General features: G+C 70.4%; 6 pseudogenes; all 6 read left to right on the plus strand.

Moving 5' to 3' along the window:
• Positions 1-2,093: 2,093 nt before the first annotated feature.
• Positions 2,094-2,213, plus strand: LOC148757048 (5S ribosomal RNA; annotated as a pseudogene).
• A 1,203-nt stretch (positions 2,214-3,416) lies between these two features.
• LOC148757049 (5S ribosomal RNA) lies at positions 3,417-3,536 on the plus strand (annotated as a pseudogene).
• Positions 3,537-8,309: 4,773 nt separating this feature from the next.
• On the plus strand, positions 8,310-8,429 carry LOC148757050 (5S ribosomal RNA; annotated as a pseudogene).
• Positions 8,430-9,632: 1,203 nt separating this feature from the next.
• LOC148757051 (5S ribosomal RNA) lies at positions 9,633-9,752 on the plus strand (annotated as a pseudogene).
• Positions 9,753-14,525: 4,773 nt separating this feature from the next.
• Positions 14,526-14,645, plus strand: LOC148757052 (5S ribosomal RNA; annotated as a pseudogene).
• A 1,203-nt stretch (positions 14,646-15,848) lies between these two features.
• On the plus strand, positions 15,849-15,968 carry LOC148757053 (5S ribosomal RNA; annotated as a pseudogene).
• The last annotated feature ends 2,776 nt before the right edge of the window (positions 15,969-18,744 follow it).

The following is an 18,744-nucleotide window of genomic DNA, read 5'->3' on the forward strand; positions in this document are numbered from 1 at the left end:
CCGTTCCCCGGTCCCCCGGTCCCCCCATCTCCCGGTCCACTGGTACCCCCGTCCCTCCAGTCCACTCATGCCCCTCGTCACCCCATCGCCCGGTCCACTATCCCTCGGTCCCCCCAAACTCCGGTCCCCCGGTCCGCGGGTCCCCTGGTCCCCCCATCCGCCGTTCCCCCAGTCCACCCGTCTCTGTTGCCCCGGTCCCCCAGTCCTCCGGTCCCCCCGTCCCCCGGTCCCCCCGTCCCTCCAGTCCCCCTGTCCCTCCGTCTCCCGGTCCCCCCGTCGCCCCGTCCCTCGGCCCCCGGTCCCGACGTCTCCCCGTCCCCCCGGCCCCAGGTCCCCCATCTCCCGGTCCCCCCGTCTCACGGTCCCCCGTTCCTCCGTTTCCCGGTCCCCCCCTCCCCATGTCCCTCGTCCCCCAGTACCCTCGTATCCCTGTCCCCCCATCCACCGGTCTCCTGGTCCCTCCGTCCCACCGTCCGGCAGTCCCACCGTCCTCTCATTCCCCCAGTCCCCCAGTCCCCCAGTCTCCCTGTCCCCCAATTCCCCGGTCTCCCTTTCCCCTGGTACCGTGTCCCCCCGTCTCCCGTTCCCCCCGACCCCTGGTCCCACTGTCTCCCAGTACCCAGTCCCCCTGTCCCCCGGGTCCCCCGGTCCCCTTGTCCCCCCATCCCCCAGTCCCCCCGTCCCCCCGGCCCTCTCGTACTCCCGTCCCCCCATCTTCCGGTCACCCCTTCCCCCCGTCCCACATGCCCCCGTCTCCCAGACCCCCCGTCCCCCGGTTCTCCCAGTTCCAACGGTCTCCCTGTCCCCCTGCCCCCCTTCCCCCATCTCCTGGTACCCCGTCCCCCGGTACCCCCGCCCCGGGTTCCTACAGTCCCACGGTTCTCCCTGTCCCCCCCCCTTACACCCGTCTCCCGGTCCCCTGTCCCCCGGTCCTCCCGTCCCCCGGTCCCCCTGTCCCCCCGTTCTGTCTGTCGATCCCAGTCCTGCGGGGACTCTAGTCCCTCTGCCCGCACAAGAACCCAGGATTTGGCGAGGCCAAGAAGGAACACCAACAGAGCCACGGATAGGGGGCTCATAGCACCATGTCTCACGGGCGGCTGGCTTGGAGACACAGCAAGCCGGAGCCGCCCGATCCCCAACCTGCCGGCCGATTCTCTGCCAACCAACAGACCCACCAAGCCGGCCCACTTCAGTCCGCGCCCCTCTGCAATTTGCAGTCCACCATCCGCGCTTCCTAGCTTGGCCACCGCAGCTCTGCCGGTGGCCAATGTCCAACTGGCAACAGCTGATGGCCAAGCGGTAACAGCTGATGTCCGTGCAGCCCCCACGCAGCACCCCTCCACGCGAGGCCCAGAGCCTGGAAAGTGCTCTCTGCAAGTCTGTCCCCACAGTCCCCGTCTGTCCCTCTCCGCCTACCTCTTGCTCCGTCTCTGGCCTTCTCTCATCCTCTCTCTCAACACCCTGGGTCAGGAGAGGTGATGTGTAGCCAGTGAAGTGACCAGTGATCGGGCGGGACGCCGGTCGCTGATGAGGGGCGAGGGCCCAGACAGAAGGCTGTGTGACGAAGGGTGGCGGCAGTCTGGAGGAGCTGCCCCCTGGTGGCGGGTGGCTCTCCCTGGCTTTGGGCCAGTGGGTGGGGCCGGCCAGGGCCAGGGCCTGGGTTGCACGTCCCTAGGGTGGAGGGGACTGAGAGGACCCTGCGACCCCCTCGGTGGCCCTGAGTGGGGGGACAGCACAGCAGCAAGGGGTTGTGCTTTTGTGGGGCTGGGGGGGGGATGAGAGGGGTTGGGGTAGGGGGGCGTGGTAAAAGCCATTCCGGGCGTGGGGAGTCCCAGGATGCCAGGGCGCCCAGACATATGTCACAGTCAGGGAAGTGACAGAGGCCTGTGGAGCCACTGGGGGGCGCGAAGGGGCCTCGCTGCGGGCCAGGAGTATCCCGTCGCCCACACCAGCGGCGACCGGAGGAGGCGGGGAGCGGGCGGGAGGCACTCGGGCAGACATGCTCGCCACCCGAGCGGCCCAGCAGCATGGCGCGTGCGCTCAGGAGGCAAGTCGGGAGCAGGCTCTTGGAGTGCCGGTAGCCGGGTCCCAGTGCCTAAGGCCATACCACCCTGAACGCAGCAGATCTCGTCTGATCTCGGAAGCTAAGCAGGGTCTGTCCTGGTTAGTACTTGGATGGGAGACCGCCTGGGAATACCTGTTGGCTTTTGCTAGCGTCTCCTTTTGCATCGCCGATCCGGCGTGGCTCCCTCCGAACCCCTGCCGCCCCTTGCCCCTCTGCAGCCTCCCAGCCAGCCGCAGGTCCCCCTGACCAGCAGAGGGTCAGCCGCCCGGCACTACAAGCTGGCAGCCCCGGCCGCACACCAGGCCCCTGTGCCAGGGCTCCCCCGCACACCCTCCTCTCAGTCCTCTTCGGTCCCGCAGGCCGTCATCGCGAATCCTTCGCCGACGCGCGGTCGCCGCCACCGCCGCCTGCGCCAAAGCCACCGCCACAACCGGGCTCCCCACACCCCCCGCCAGCGCTGCCCTCGCCCCCGCCCCTGTCCCCGCCCCCGCCGCCGCCACGGCCAAACTCCCTCAAACTCCCTCCTGTGCTCTCCCCACCTCGGCCACCAGCACCGCGCTCCCCATCTCCGCCACCAGTGCTGCCCTCTCCCCCACCCCGACCCCGCCGCCGCCATATCCGTACTCCCACAATTCCCTCCTCCGCTCTCCCCGCCTCCAGCACCTCCATCTCCCCCGCCCCCGCCCCAGACCCCCGCAGCCACCATCGCCATACTCCCTCAGTCTCCCGCCTCTGCTCTCCCGGCCTCCGCCGCCAGCACCGCCCTCACGCCCTCCCCAGCCCCCGCCGCCACCGCCGCCGCCATCGGCCCCCGTGTCCCAGCGCCCACCGTCAAAGCCCCCATTGTCGCCGCCGCCATCGCCGCCCTGGCGCCATCCACGCGGTTGCCATCGCCTACCTCGCCACCCTCCCCTGCCTCCGCCCCCGCCGCCGCCGCGGGGTCCTCCCACAACTCCCAGGCCCAGGGTTGCCTGCTGGTGCAGGCCTCCACCAGCCTTGGGGCTGCGGTTGGGGGTAAACCTGGTGGCGGTAGGGGGGCGGGTTGTATGCCGGTCTGGGTGCGGGGAGTCCCAGGATGCCAGAGTTCCACGACTTCTGGCACCATCAGGGAAGTGGCAGTGTCCCATGGAGCCTCGGGTGGCGCGAAGGGGCCTCGCTGCCGGCCAGGAGTAGCCCGCCGCCCACGCCAGGGGCATTCGGAAGAGGCGGGGAGCCGGACTGGGGGCGGACGCGGTGCTGGCAGAGCCGGCCCGCGGGTCGATGCTCGCCACCGGAGCGGCTCATCTGCATGCCGGGCGCTCACGAGACAGGCCGGGAGCAGGCTCTTGGGGCGCGGGTGCCGGGTCCCAGCGTCTACGGCCATACCACCCTGAACGCGCCCGATCTCCTCTGATCTCGGGAGCTAAGCAGGGAGGGGCCTGGTTAGTACTTGGATGGGAGACCGCCTGGGTATACCTGTAGGCTTTTGCTCGCCTCTGCTTTTGCGCCGCCGCCCCGGCGTGCCTCCCTCCGAACCCCTGCCGCCCCTCTGCAACCCCTGCAGCCGCCCAGCCAGCCGAAGGTCCCCCTGGCCAGAGGAGGGACAGCCGCCCAGCACTACAAGCTCGCATCCCCGGCCGCACACCAGGCCTGTCGGCCAGGGCTCCCCCCCCTCTCCCTCTTCTTAGTGCTCTTCGCCGAGGCAGGCCGTCAGCCTGCAGCAGTCAGCCGCGTCTAGGTCGCCGCCGCCGCCACCGCCATCGCAGGGCTCCCTCTCGCTCCCCGACCCTGCCGCCGCCGCAACCCCCAACGCCCAAGCCCAGGGCTGCCTGCCGGCGCAGGCTTCCACCAGGCTCTCTCCATCCCAGGACGTGCCGGTCCTTTGCACCTCGGCCCGAGCCCAGGGGACGCCCATCCCTGCGCCTGCCCCTGGGCCCCGAGACACAGTTTCGGCGTGTCCTCGGGCAAACGGGACGCCCACCCGCCCCGCCCCACCGGAGTCTTCTGTCTCCGCGGGCAGGCACCTCTCCCCACACCCCCGCGCGTCCCCTCCCGTCTCCCACAAGAGCCAGGAGCCCTCCCTTCCCGCCGGCCACGGTGTCCCCGACACAAAGGGCACAAAGAGCCGGGACAAACCAGGGGACGGCGGGAGCAGCACCCCAACACACCACGCGCCATCGACTCCAGGGGAGACCGCCACAAGGGAAGAGCAGGCACGCAGGCACACAATCCTCACAACCAGGGTGCCTGGGGGCTGCCACTCTCCTCCCGCGGGCGGGTCCCTGGGCGGGGCTCAGAGCCCACTGGCCCTCCGGAGACCCTGGCGGCCCGCCCCGGGGGCTTCAATGGTGACTGCCAACGCCAGGGCAATGCCTCCTTGGCGGAGCCCAGCCCCGGGCACGACCACACTCCGGTGGAGAAGCCACCACTTCAACACAGCCTCAGTGCGTCTGTCCCAGTCCGTGTGCCCGAATGTGCGTCCCTCCCACCCTCCCCCACCCCATGTCTGTCTGGCTCTGTGACGTGCCTGTTGGGTTCTGGCTCTGGCTCAGGAGCTCTCTCCCCGCGTGCCAGCCCCCTCTTTCTCTGTCTCTGTCCATGTCTCTCTGTATGTCTAGACACATACATGTACATATACGTGTATATTTCCATCTCGCTCCCTCTTACTCCTCCTCCCGTTCTGTCTGTCTGTCCCTGTCCTGCGGGGACTCTAGTCCCTCTGCCCGCACAAGAACGCAGGATTTGGCGAGGCCAAGAAGGAACACCCACAGAGCCACGGATAGGGGGCTCATAGCACCATGTCTCACGGGCGGCTGGCTTGGAGACACGGCAAGCCGGAGCCGCCCGATCCCCCACCTGCCGGCCGATTCTCTGCCAACCAACAGACCCACCAAGCCGGCCCACTGCAGTCCGCGCCCCTCTGCAATTTGCAGTCCACCATCCGCGCTTCCTAGCTTGGCCACCGCAGCTCTGCCGGTGTCCAATGGCCAACTGGCAACAGCTGAAGGCCAAGCGGTAACAGCTGATGTCAGTGCAGCCCCACGCAGTACCCCCGTCCCCCGGTACCCCCGTCTCCCCGTCACCCCTGTCTCCGTTCCCCCGGTTCCCCGTCTTCCTGTCCCCCGTCTCCCGGGTCCCCCGTCCCCACGTTCCACCATCCCCCCTATTCCGGTCCCCCCCCCCGTCCCCTGTTCCCCCCGTCCCCTGATCCCCCTGTTCCCCCGTACCCCCATCAACCCTCTCCCAGTCCACCCGTCCCCCGGTGCCCCCGTTCCCCCCAGTGCCCCATCCCGCGTTCCCCGCTCCCCCGTCCCCCCAGTCCCCCCACGCCCCTGGTCCACCCGTCCCCCATTCCCTCGTCTCCCGGTCCCCCCCTCCCCGGGTCCCCCGACCCCCGTTCCCCCGTCTCCCGGTCCTCCGTCTCGCGGTCCACCTGTCCCCCGGTCCCCCAGTCCCAACGTCTCCCCGTCCCCCCGTCCCTCCTTCGCCTGGTACCCCCGTCCCCCCATACCCCCGGTCTCCCGTTCCCCGGTCCCCCGTCTCCTGGTCCCCCGGTCCCCCGTTTCCCCCGGCGCCCAGGCGCCCTTCTACCGGTCCCCCCGTTCCCCGGTCGCCCCGTGTCCCGGTCCCCAGTCTCCCGGTCCCCTGTCTCCCGGTCGCCCGGTCTTCCGGTCCCCCGGTCCTCCGTCCAGTGTTACCCCCTTCCCCCGGTCCCCCGGTCCCCCCATCTCCCTGTCCCTCTGTCTCCCGGTCCGGCCGCACACCCATCCCCCCGACTCCCGATCCCCCGTCTCCCGGTCGCCCGGTCCCCCGGTTCCCCGTCTCCCGGTCCCCTCATCCCCTGGACCCAAAACCCCCGGTCCCTGGTCCCCCGGTCCCCCAGTCCCCCGGTTCCCCCATCGCCCTGGCCCCCGTCTACCGATCCCCCAGTTCCCCGTTCGCCCCGTCTTCCGGTCCTCCCATCCCACAGTCTCCCGTCTCCCGTTGTCCCATCTCCCGGTCACCCCGTCCCCGGTCCCCCGTCTCGCGGTCCCACGTCTCCTAGTCGCCCCGTTCCCCGGTACCCCATCTCCCGGTCTCCTCATCCCCCAGTCCCGCAACCCCCGGTCCCCCGGTCCCCCCGTCCCCCGGTCCGCGTCTCCCGGTCCCCTCATTCCCCAGTCCCCCAACCCCCGTTCCCCGGTCCCCCGGTCCCCCCATCTCCCGGTCCACTGGTACCCCCGTCCCTCCAGTCCACTCATGCCCCTCGTCACCCCATCGCCCGGTCCACTATCCCCCGGTCCCCCCAAACTCCGGTCCCCCAGTCCGCGGGTCCCCTGGTCCCCCCATCCGCCGTTCCCCCAGTCCCCCCGTCTCTGTTGCCCCGGTCCCCCAGTCCTCCGGTCCCCCCGTCCCCCGGTCCCCCCGTCCCTCCAGTCCCCCTGTCCCTCCGTCTCCCGGTCCCCCCGTCGCCCCGTCCCTCGGCCCCCGGTCCCGACGTCTCCCCGTCCCCCCGGCCCCAGGTCCCCCATCTCCCGGTCCCCCCGTCTCACGGTCCCCCGTTCCTCCGTTTCCCGGTCCCCCCCTCCCCATGTCCCTCGTCCCCCCGTACCCTCGTATCCCTGTCCCCCCATCCACCGGTCTCCTGGTCCCTCCGTCCCACCGTCCGGCAGTCCCACCGTCCTCTCATTCCCCCAGTCCCCCAGTCCCCCAGTCTCCCTGTCCCCCAATTCCCCGGTCTCCCTTTCCCCTGGTACCGTGTCCCCCCGTCTCCCGTTCCCCCCGACCCCTGGTCCCACTGTCTCCCAGTACCCAGTCCCCCTGTCCCCCGGGTCCCCCGGTCCCCTTGTCCCCCCATCCCCCAGTCCCCCCGTCCCCCCGGCCCTCTCGTACTCCCGTCCCCCCATCTTCCGGTCACCCCTTCCCCCCGTCCCACATGCCCCCGTCTCCCAGACCCCCCGTCCCCCGGTTCTCCCAGTTCCAACGGTCTCCCTGTCCCCCTGCCCCCCTTCCCCCATCTCCTGGTACCCCGTCCCCCGGTACCCCCGCCCCGGGTTCCTACAGTCCCACGGTTCTCCCTGTCCCCCCCCCTTACACCCGTCTCCCGGTCCCCTGTCCCCCGGTCCTCCTGTCCCCCGGTCCCCCTGTCCCCCCGTTCTGTCTGTCGATCCCAGTCCTGCGGGGACTCTAGTCCCTCTGCCCGCACAAGAACCCAGGATTTGGCGAGGCCAAGAAGGAACACCAACAGAGCCACGGATAGGGGGCTCATAGCACCATGTCTCACGGGCGGCTGGCTTGGAGACACAGCAAGCCGGAGCCGCCCGATCCCCAACCTGCCGGCCGATTCTCTGCCAACCAACAGACCCACCAAGCCGGCCCACTTCAGTCCGCGCCCCTCTGCAATTTGCAGTCCACCATCCGCGCTTCCTAGCTTGGCCACCGCAGCTCTGCCGGTGGCCAATGTCCAACTGGCAACAGCTGATGGCCAAGCGGTAACAGCTGATGTCCGTGCAGCCCCCACGCAGCACCCCTCCACGCGAGGCCCAGAGCCTGGAAAGTGCTCTCTGCAAGTCTGTCCCCACAGTCCCCGTCTGTCCCTCTCCGCCTACCTCTTGCTCCGTCTCTGGCCTTCTCTCATCCTCTCTCTCAACACCCTGGGTCAGGAGAGGTGATGTGTAGCCAGTGAAGTGACCAGTGATCGGGCGGGACGCCGGTCGCTGATGAGGGGCGAGGGCCCAGACAGAAGGCTGTGTGACGAAGGGTGGCGGCAGTCTGGAGGTGCTGCCCCCTGGTGGCGGGTGGCTCTCCCTGGCTTTGGGCCAGTGGGTGGGGCCGGCCAGGGCCAGGGCCTGGGTTGCACGTCCCTAGGGTGGAGGGGACTGAGAGGACCCTGCGACCCCCTCGGTGGCCCTGAGTGGGGGGACAGCACAGCAGCAAGGGGTTGTGCTTTTGTGGGGCTGGGGGGGGGATGAGAGGGGTTGGGGTAGGGGGGCGTGGTAAAAGCCATTCCGGGCGTGGGGAGTCCCAGGATGCCAGGGCGCCCAGACATATGTCACAGTCAGGGAAGTGACAGAGGCCTGTGGAGCCACTGGGGGGCGCGAAGGGGCCTCGCTGCGGGCCAGGAGTATCCCGTCGCCCACACCAGCGGCGACCGGAGGAGGCGGGGAGCGGGCGGGAGGCACTCGGGCAGACATGCTCGCCACCCGAGCGGCCCAGCAGCATGGCGCGTGCGCTCAGGAGGCAAGTCGGGAGCAGGCTCTTGGAGTGCCGGTAGCCGGGTCCCAGTGCCTAAGGCCATACCACCCTGAACGCAGCAGATCTCGTCTGATCTCGGAAGCTAAGCAGGGTCTGTCCTGGTTAGTACTTGGATGGGAGACCGCCTGGGAATACCTGTTGGCTTTTGCTAGCGTCTCCTTTTGCATCGCCGCTCCGGCGTGGCTCCCTCCGAACCCCTGCCGCCCCTTGCCCCTCTGCAGCCTCCCAGCCAGCCGCAGGTCCCCCTGACCAGCAGAGGGTCAGCCGCCCGGCACTACAAGCTGGCAGCCCCGGCCGCACACCAGGCCCCTGTGCCAGGGCTCCCCCGCACACCCTCCTCTCAGTCCTCTTCGGTCCCGCAGGCCGTCATCGCGAATCCTTCGCCGACGCGCGGTCGCCGCCACCGCCGCCTGCGCCAAAGCCACCGCCACAACCGGGCTCCCCACACCCCCCGCCAGCGCTGCCCTCGCCCCCGCCCCTGTCCCCGCCCCCGCCGCCGCCACGGCCAAACTCCCTCAAACTCCCTCCTGTGCTCTCCCCACCTCGGCCACCAGCACCGCGCTCCCCATCTCCGCCACCAGTGCTGCCCTCTCCCCCACCCCGACCCCGCCGCCGCCATATCCGTACTCCCACAATTCCCTCCTCCGCTCTCCCCGCCTCCAGCACCTCCATCTCCCCCGCCCCCGCCCTAGACCCCCGCAGCCACCATCGCCATACTCCCTCAGTCTCCCGCCTCTGCTCTCCCGGCCTCCGCCGCCAGCACCGCCCTCACGCCCTCCCCAGCCCCCGCCGCCACCGCCGCCGCCATCGGCCCCCGTGTCCCAGCGCCCACCGTCAAAGCCCCCATTGTCGCCGCCGCCATCGCCGCCCTGGCGCCATCCACGCGGTTGCCATCGCCTACCTCGCCACCCTCCCCTGCCTCCGCCCCCGCCGCCGCCGCGGGGTCCTCCCACAACTCCCAGGCCCAGGGTTGCCTGCTGGTGCAGGCCTCCACCAGCCTTGGGGCTGCGGTTGGGGGTAAACCTGGTGGCGGTAGGGGGGCGGGTTGTATGCCGGTCTGGGTGCGGGGAGTCCCAGGATGCCAGAGTTCCACGACTTCTGGCACCATCAGGGAAGTGGCAGTGTCCCATGGAGCCTCGGGTGGCGCGAAGGGGCCTCGCTGCCGGCCAGGAGTAGCCCGCCGCCCACGCCAGGGGCATTCGGAAGAGGCGGGGAGCCGGACTGGGGGCGGACGCGGTGCTGGCAGAGCCGGCCCGCGGGTCGATGCTCGCCACCGGAGCGGCTCATCTGCATGCCGGGCGCTCACGAGACAGGCCGGGAGCAGGCTCTTGGGGCGCGGGTGCCGGGTCCCAGCGTCTACGGCCATACCACCCTGAACGCGCCCGATCTCCTCTGATCTCGGGAGCTAAGCAGGGAGGGGCCTGGTTAGTACTTGGATGGGAGACCGCCTGGGTATACCTGTAGGCTTTTGCTCGCCTCTGCTTTTGCGCCGCCGCCCCGGCGTGCCTCCCTCCGAACCCCTGCCGCCCCTCTGCAACCCCTGCAGCCGCCCAGCCAGCCGAAGGTCCCCCTGGCCAGAGGAGGGACAGCCGCCCAGCACTACAAGCTCGCATCCCCGGCCGCACACCAGGCCTGTCGGCCAGGGCTCCCCCCCCTCTCCCTCTTCTTAGTGCTCTTCGCCGAGGCAGGCCGTCAGCCTGCAGCAGTCAGCCGCGTCTAGGTCGCCGCCGCCGCCACCGCCATCGCAGGGCTCCCTCTCGCTCCCCGACCCTGCCGCCGCCGCAACCCCCAACGCCCAAGCCCAGGGCTGCCTGCCGGCGCAGGCTTCCACCAGGCTCTCTCCATCCCAGGACGTGCCGGTCCTTTGCACCTCGGCCCGAGCCCAGGGGACGCCCATCCCTGCGCCTGCCCCTGGGCCCCGAGACACAGTTTCGGCGTGTCCTCGGGCAAACGGGACGCCCACCCGCCCCGCCCCACCGGAGTCTTCTGTCTCCGCGGGCAGGCACCTCTCCCCACACCCCCGCGCGTCCCCTCCCGTCTCCCACAAGAGCCAGGAGCCCTCCCTTCCCGCCGGCCACGGTGTCCCCGACACAAAGGGCACAAAGAGCCGGGACAAACCAGGGGACGGCGGGAGCAGCACCCCAACACACCACGCGCCATCGACTCCAGGGGAGACCGCCACAAGGGAAGAGCAGGCACGCAGGCACACAATCCTCACAACCAGGGTGCCTGGGGGCTGCCACTCTCCTCCCGCGGGCGGGTCCCTGGGCGGGGCTCAGAGCCCACTGGCCCTCCGGAGACCCTGGCGGCCCGCCCCGGGGGCTTCAATGGTGACTGCCAACGCCAGGGCAATGCCTCCTTGGCGGAGCCCAGCCCCGGGCACGACCACACTCCGGTGGAGAAGCCACCACTTCAACACAGCCTCAGTGCGTCTGTCCCAGTCCGTGTGCCCGAATGTGCGTCCCTCCCATCCTCCCCCACCCCATGTCTGTCTGGCTCTGTGACGTGCCTGTTGGGTTCTGGCTCTGGCTCAGGAGCTCTCTCCCCGCGTGCCAGCCCCCTCTTTCTCTGTCTCTGTCCATGTCTCTCTGTATGTCTAGACACATACATGTACATATACGTGTATATTTCCATCTCGCTCCCTCTTACTCCTCCTCCCGTTCTGTCTGTCTGTCCCTGTCCTGCGGGGACTCTAGTCCCTCTGCCCGCACAAGAACGCAGGATTTGGCGAGGCCAAGAAGGAACACCCACAGAGCCACGGATAGGGGGCTCATAGCACCATGTCTCACGGGCGGCTGGCTTGGAGACACAGCAAGCCGGAGCCGCCCGATCCCCCACCTGCCGGCCGATTCTCTGCCAACCAACAGACCCACCAAGCCGGCCCACTGCAGTCCGCGCCCCTCTGCAATTTGCAGTCCACCATCCGCGCTTCCTAGCTTGGCCACCGCAGCTCTGCCGGTGTCCAATGGCCAACTGGCAACAGCTGAAGGCCAAGCGGTAACAGCTGATGTCAGTGCAGCCCCACGCAGTACCCCCGTCCCCCGGTACCCCCGTCTCCCCGTCACCCCTGTCTCCGTTCCCCCGGTTCCCCGTCTTCCTGTCCCCCGTCTCCCGGGTCCCCCGTCCCCACGTTCCACCATCCCCCCTATTCCGGTCCCCCCCCCCGTCCCCTGTTCCCCCCGTCCCCTGATCCCCCTGTTCCCCCGTACCCCCATCAACCCTCTCCCAGTCCACCCGTCCCCCGGTGCCCCCGTTCCCCCCAGTGCCCCATCCCGCGTTCCCCGCTCCCCCGTCCCCCCAGTCCCCCCACGCCCCTGGTCCACCCGTCCCCCATTCCCTCGTCTCCCGGTCCCCCCCTCCACGGGTCCCCCGACCCCCGTTCCCCCGTCTCCCGGTCCTCCGTCTCGCGGTCCACCTGTCCCCCGGTCCCCCAGTCCCAACGTCTCCCCGTCCCCCCGTCCCTCCTTCGCCTGGTACCCCCGTCCCCCCATACCCCCGGTCTCCCGTTCCCCGGTCCCCCGTCTCCTGGTCCCCCGGTCCCCCGTTTCCCCCGGCGCCCAGGCGCCCTTCTACCGGTCCCCCCGTTCCCCGGTCGCCCCGTGTCCCGGTCCCCAGTCTCCCGGTCCCCTGTCTCCCGGTCGCCCGGTCTTCCGGTCCCCCGGTCCTCCGTCCAGTGTTACCCCCTTCCCCCGGTCCCCCGGTCCCCCCATCTCCCTGTCCCTCTGTCTCCCGGTCCGGCCGCACACCCATCCCCCCGACTCCCGATCCCCCGTCTCCCGGTCGCCCGGTCCCCCGGTTCCCCGTCTCCCGGTCCCCTCATCCCCTGGACCCAAAACCCCCGGTCCCTGGTCCCCCGGTCCCCCAGTCCCCCGGTTCCCCCATCGCCCTGGCCCCCGTCTACCGATCCCCCAGTTCCCCGTTCGCCCCGTCTTCCGGTCCTCCCATCCCACAGTCTCCCGTCTCCCGTTGTCCCATCTCCCGGTCACCCCGTCCCCGGTCCCCCGTCTCGCGGTCCCACGTCTCCTAGTCGCCCCGTTCCCCGGTACCCCATCTCCCGGTCTCCTCATCCCCCAGTCCCGCAACCCCCGGTCCCCCGGTCCCCCCGTCCCCCGGTCCGCGTCTCCCGGTCCCCTCATTCCCCAGTCCCCCAACCCCCGTTCCCCGGTCCCCCGGTCCCCCCATCTCCCGGTCCACTGGTACCCCCGTCCCTCCAGTCCACTCATGCCCCTCGTCACCCCATCGCCCGGTCCACTATCCCCCGGTCCCCCCAAACTCCGGTCCCCCGGTCCGCGGGTCCCCTGGTCCCCCCATCCGCCGTTCCCCCAGTCCCCCCGTCTCTGTTGCCCCGGTCCCCCAGTCCTCCGGTCCCCCCGTCCCCCGGTCCCCCCGTCCCTCCAGTCCCCCTGTCCCTCCGTCTCCCGGTCCCCCCGTCGCCCCGTCCCTCGGCCCCCGGTCCCGACGTCTCCCCGTCCCCCCGGCCCCAGGTCCCCCATCTCCCGGTCCCCCCGTCTCACGGTCCCCCGTTCCTCCGTTTCCCGGTCCCCCCCTCCCCATGTCCCTCGTCCCCCCGTACCCTCGTATCCCTGTCCCCCCATCCACCGGTCTCCTGGTCCCTCCGTCCCACCGTCCGGCAGTCCCACCGTCCTCTCATTCCCCCAGTCCCCCAGTCCCCCAGTCTCCCTGTCCCCCAATTCCCCGGTCTCCCTTTCCCCTGGTACCGTGTCCCCCCGTCTCCCGTTCCCCCCGACCCCTGGTCCCACTGTCTCCCAGTACCCAGTCCCCCTGTCCCCCGGGTCCCCCGGTCCCCTTGTCCCCCCATCCCCAAGTCCCCCCGTCCCCCCGGCCCTCTCGTACTCCCGTCCCCCCATCTTCCGGTCACCCCTTCCCCCCGTCCCACATGCCCCCGTCTCCCAGACCCCCCGTCCCCCGGTTCTCCCAGTTCCAACGGTCTCCCTGTCCCCCTGCCCCCCTTCCCCCATCTCCTGGTACCCCGTCCCCCGGTACCCCCGCCCCGGGTTCCTACAGTCCCACGGTTCTCCCTGTCCCCCCCCCTTACACCCGTCTCCCGGTCCCCTGTCCCCCGGTCCTCCCGTCCCCCGGTCCCCCTGTCCCCCCGTTCTGTCTGTCGATCCCAGTCCTGCGGGGACTCTAGTCCCTCTGCCTGCACAAGAACCCAGGATTTGGCGAGGCCAAGAAGGAACACCAACAGAGCCACGGATAGGGGGCTCATAGCACCATGTCTCACGGGCGGCTGGCTTGGAGACACAGCAAGCCGGAGCCGCCCGATCCCCAACCTGCCGGCCGATTCTCTGCCAACCAACAGACCCACCAAGCCGGCCCACTTCAGTCCGCGCCCCTCTGCAATTTGCAGTCCACCATCCGCGCTTCCTAGCTTGGCCACCGCAGCTCTGCCGGTGGCCAATGTCCAACTGGCAACAGCTGATGGCCAAGCGGTAACAGCTGATGTCCGTGCAGCCCCCACGCAGCACCCCTCCACGCGAGGCCCAGAGCCTGGAAAGTGCTCTCTGCAAGTCTGTCCCCACAGTCCCCGTCTGTCCCTCTCCGCCTACCTCTTGCTCCGTCTCTGGCCTTCTCTCATCCTCTCTCTCAACACCCTGGGTCAGGAGAGGTGATGTGTAGCCAGTGAAGTGACCAGTGATCGGGCGGGACGCCGGTCGCTGATGAGGGGCGAGGGCCCAGACAGAAGGCTGTGTGACGAAGGGTGGCGGCAGTCTGGAGGTGCTGCCCCCTGGTGGCGGGTGGCTCTCCCTGGCTTTGGGCCAGTGGGTGGGGCCGGCCAGGGCCAGGGCCTGGGTTGCACGTCCCTAGGGTGGAGGGGACTGAGAGGACCCTGCGACCCCCTCGGTGGCCCTGAGTGGGGGGACAGCACAGCAGCAAGGGGTTGTGCTTTTGTGGGGCTGGGGGGGGGATGAGAGGGGTTGGGGTAGGGGGGCGTGGTAAAAGCCATTCCGGGCGTGGGGAGTCCCAGGATGCCAGGGCGCCCAGACATATGTCACAGTCAGGGAAGTGACAGAGGCCTGTGGAGCCACTGGGGGGCGCGAAGGGGCCTCGCTGCGGGCCAGGAGTATCCCGTCGCCCACACCAGCGGCGACCGGAGGAGGCGGGGAGCGGGCGGGAGGCACTCGGGCAGACATGCTCGCCACCCGAGCGGCCCAGCAGCATGGCGCGTGCGCTCAGGAGGCAAGTCGGGAGCAGGCTCTTGGAGTGCCGGTAGCCGGGTCCCAGTGCCTAAGGCCATACCACCCTGAACGCAGCAGATCTCGTCTGATCTCGGAAGCTAAGCAGGGTCTGTCCTGGTTAGTACTTGGATGGGAGACCGCCTGGGAATACCTGTTGGCTTTTGCTAGCGTCTCCTTTTGCATCGCCGCTCCGGCGTGGCTCCCTCCGAACCCCTGCCGCCCCTTGCCCCTCTGCAGCCTCCCAGCCAGCCGCAGGTCCCCCTGACCAGCAGAGGGTCAGCCGCCCGGCACTACAAGCTGGCAGCCCCGGCCGCACACCAGGCCCCTGTGCCAGGGCTCCCCCGCACACCCTCCTCTCAGTCCTCTTCGGTCCCGCAGGCCGTCATCGCGAATCCTTCGCCGACGCGCGGTCGCCGCCACCGCCGCCTGCGCCAAAGCCACCGCCACAACCGGGCTCCCCACACCCCCCGCCAGCGCTGCCCTCGCCCCCGCCCCTGTCCCCGCCCCCGCCGCCGCCACGGCCAAACTCCCTCAAACTCCCTCCTGTGCTCTCCCCACCTCGGCCACCAGCACCGCGCTCCCCATCTCCGCCACCAGTGCTGCCCTCTCCCCCACCCCGACCCCGCCGCCGCCATATCCGTACTCCCACAATTCCCTCCTCCGCTCTCCCCGCCTCCAGCACCTCCATCTCCCCCGCCCCCGCCCTAGACCCCCGCAGCCACCATCGCCATACTCCCTCAGTCTCCCGCCTCTGCTCTCCCGGCCTCCGCCGCCAGCACCGCCCTCACGCCCTCCCCAGCCCCCGCCGCCACCGCCGCCGCCATCGGCCCCCGTGTCCCAGCGCCCACCGTCAAAGCCCCCATTGTCGCCGCCGCCATCGCCGCCCTGGCGCCATCCACGCGGTTGCCATCGCCTACCTCGCCACCCTCCCCTGCCTCCGCCCCCGCCGCCGCCGCGGGGTCCTCCCACAACTCCCAGGCCCAGGGTTGCCTGCTGGTGCAGGCCTCCACCAGCCTTGGGGCTGCGGTTGGGGGTAAACCTGGTGGCGGTAGGGGGGCGGGTTGTATGCCGGTCTGGGTGCGGGGAGTCCCAGGATGCCAGAGTTCCACGACTTCTGGCACCATCAGGGAAGTGGCAGTGTCCCATGGAGCCTCGGGTGGTGCGAAGGGGCCTCGCTGCCGGCCAGGAGTAGCCCGCCGCCCACGCCAGGGGCATTCGGAAGAGGCGGGGAGCCGGACTGGGGGCGGACGCGGTGCTGGCAGAGCCGGCCCGCGGGTCGATGCTCGCCACCGGAGCGGCTCATCTGCATGCCGGGCGCTCACGAGACAGGCCGGGAGCAGGCTCTTGGGGCGCGGGTGCCGGGTCCCAGCGTCTACGGCCATACCACCCTGAACGCACCCGATCTCCTCTGATCTCGGGAGCTAAGCAGGGAGGGGCCTGGTTAGTACTTGGATGGGAGACCGCCTGGGTATACCTGTAGGCTTTTGCTCGCCTCTGCTTTTGCGCCGCCGCCCCGGCGTGCCTCCCTCCGAACCCCTGCCGCCCCTCTGCAACCCCTGCAGCCGCCCAGCCAGCCGAAGGTCCCCCTGGCCAGAGGAGGGACAGCCGCCCAGCACTACAAGCTCGCATCCCCGGCCGCACACCAGGCCTGTCGGCCAGGGCTCCCCCCCCTCTCCCTCTTCTTAGTGCTCTTCGCCGAGGCAGGCCGTCAGCCTGCAGCAGTCAGCCGCGTCTAGGTCGCCGCCGCCGCCACCGCCATCGCAGGGCTCCCTCTCGCTCCCCGACCCTGCCGCCGCCGCAACCCCCAACGCCCAAGCCCAGGGCTGCCTGCCGGCGCAGGCTTCCACCAGGCTCTCTCCATCCCAGGACGTGCCGGTCCTTTGCACCTCGGCCCGAGCCCAGGGGACGCCCATCCCTGCGCCTGCCCCTGGGCCCCGAGACACAGTTTCGGCGTGTCCTCGGGCAAACGGGACGCCCACCCGCCCCGCCCCACCGGAGTCTTCTGTCTCCGCGGGCAGGCACCTCTCCCCACACCCCCGCGCGTCCCCTCCCGTCTCCCACAAGAGCCAGGAGCCCTCCCTTCCCGCCGGCCACGGTGTCCCCGACACAAAGGGCACAAAGAGCCGGGACAAACCAGGGGACGGCGGGAGCAGCACCCCAACACACCACGCGCCATCGACTCCAGGGGAGACCGCCACAAGGGAAGAGCAGGCACGCAGGCACACAATCCTCACAACCAGGGTGCCTGGGGGCTGCCACTCTCCTCCCGCGGGCGGGTCCCTGGGCGGGGCTCAGAGCCCACTGGCCCTCCGGAGACCCTGGCGGCCCGCCCCGGTGGCTTCAATGGTGACTGCCAACGCCAGGGCAATGCCTCCTTGGCGGAGCCCAGCCCCGGGCACGACCACACTCCGGTGGAGAAGCCACCACTTCAACACAGCCTCAGTGCCTCTGTCCCAGTCCGTGTACCCGAATGTGCGTCCCTCCCACCCTCCCCCACCCCATGTCTGTCTGGCTCTGTGACGTGCCTGTTGGGTTCTGGCTCTGGCTCAGGAGCTCTCTCCCCGCGTGCCAGCCCCCTCTTTCTCTGTCTCTGTCCATGTCTCTCTGTATGTCTAGACACATACATGTACATATACGTGTATATTTCCATCTCGCTCCCTCTTACTCCTCCTCCCGTTCTGTCTGTCTGTCCCTGTCCTGCGGGGACTCTAGTCCCTCTGCCCGCACAAGAACGCAGGATTTGGCGAGGCCAAGAAGGAACACCCACAGAGCCACGGATAGGGGGCTCATAGCACCATGTCTCACGGGCGGCTGGCTTGGAGACACGGCAAGCCGGAGCCGCCCGATCCCCCACCTGCCGGCCGATTCTCTGCCAACCAACAGACCCACCAAGCCGGCCCACTGCAGTCCGCGCCCCTCTGCAATTTGCAGTCCACCATCCGCGCTTCCTAGCTTGGCCACCGCAGCTCTGCCGGTGTCCAATGGCCAACTGGCAACAGCTGAAGGCCAAGCGGTAACAGCTGATGTCAGTGCAGCCCCACGCAGTACCCCCGTCCCCCGGTACCCCCGTCTCCCCGTCACCCCTGTCTCCGTTCCCCCGGTTCCCCGTCTTCCTGTCCCCCGTCTCCCGGGTCCCCCGTCCCCACGTTCCACCATCCCCCCTATTCCGGTCCCCCCCCCCGTCCCCTGTTCCCCCCGTCCCCTGATCCCCCTGTTCCCCCGTACCCCCATCAACCCTCTCCAAGTCCACCCGTCCCCCGGTGACCCCGTCCCCCCAGTGCCCCATCCCGCGTTCCCCGCTCCCCCGTCCCCCCAGTCCCCCCACGCCCCTGGTCCACCCGTCCCCCATTCCCTCGTCTCCCGGTCCCCCCCTCCCCGGGTCCCCCGACCCCCGTTCCCCCATCTCCCGGTCCTCCGTCTCGCGGTCCACCTGTCCCCCGGTCCCCCAGTCCCAACGTCTCCCCGTCCCCCCGACCCTCCTTCGCCTGGTCCCCCCGTCCCCCCATACCCCCGGTCTCCCGTTCCCCGGTCCCCCGTGTCCTGGTCCCCCGGTTCCCCGGTTCCCCCGCCGCCCAGGCGCCCTTCTACCGGTCCCCCCGTTCCCCGGTCGCCCCGTCTCCCGGTCCCCAGTCTCCCGGTCCCCAGTCTCCTGGTCCCCTGTCTCCCGGTCACCCGGTCTTCCGGTCCCCCGGTCCTCCTTCCAGTGTTACCCCCTTCCCCCGGTCCCCCCATCTCCCTGTCCCTCTGTCTCCCGGTCCGGCTGCACACCCATCCCCCCGTCTCCCGGTCCCCCGTCTCCCGGTCGCCCGGTCCCAAGGTCTCCCGTCTCCCGGTCCCCTCATCCCCTGGACCCCCAACCCCCGGTCCCTGGTCCCCCGGTCCCCCAGTCCCCCGGTTCCCCCATCGCCCTGGCCCCCGTCTACCGATCCCCCAGTTCCCCGTTCGCCCCGCCTTCCGGTCCTCCCGTCCCACAGTCTCCCGTCTCCCGGTGTCCCGTCTCCCGGTCACCCCGTCCCCGGTCCCCCGTCTCGCGGTCCCCCGTCTCCTAGTCGCCCCGTTCCCCGGTACCCCATCTCCCGGTCCCCTCATCCCCCAGTCCCCCAACCCCCGGTCCCCCGGTCCCCCCGTCCCCCGGTCCCCCGTCTCCCGGTCCCCTAATCCCCCAGTCCCCCAGTCCCCCAACCCCCGGTCCCCGGTCCCCCGGTCCCCCCATCTCCCGGTCCACTGGTACCCCCGTCCCCCCAGTCCACTCATGCCCCTGGTCAC

The sequence above is a fragment of the Rhinolophus sinicus genome, chromosome 10 (assembly GCF_057876585.1).
Source record: "Rhinolophus sinicus isolate RSI-liver-muscle chromosome 10, RSI-T2T, whole genome shotgun sequence".
In the NCBI taxonomy this organism is placed as follows: domain Eukaryota; kingdom Metazoa; phylum Chordata; class Mammalia; order Chiroptera; family Rhinolophidae; genus Rhinolophus; species Rhinolophus sinicus.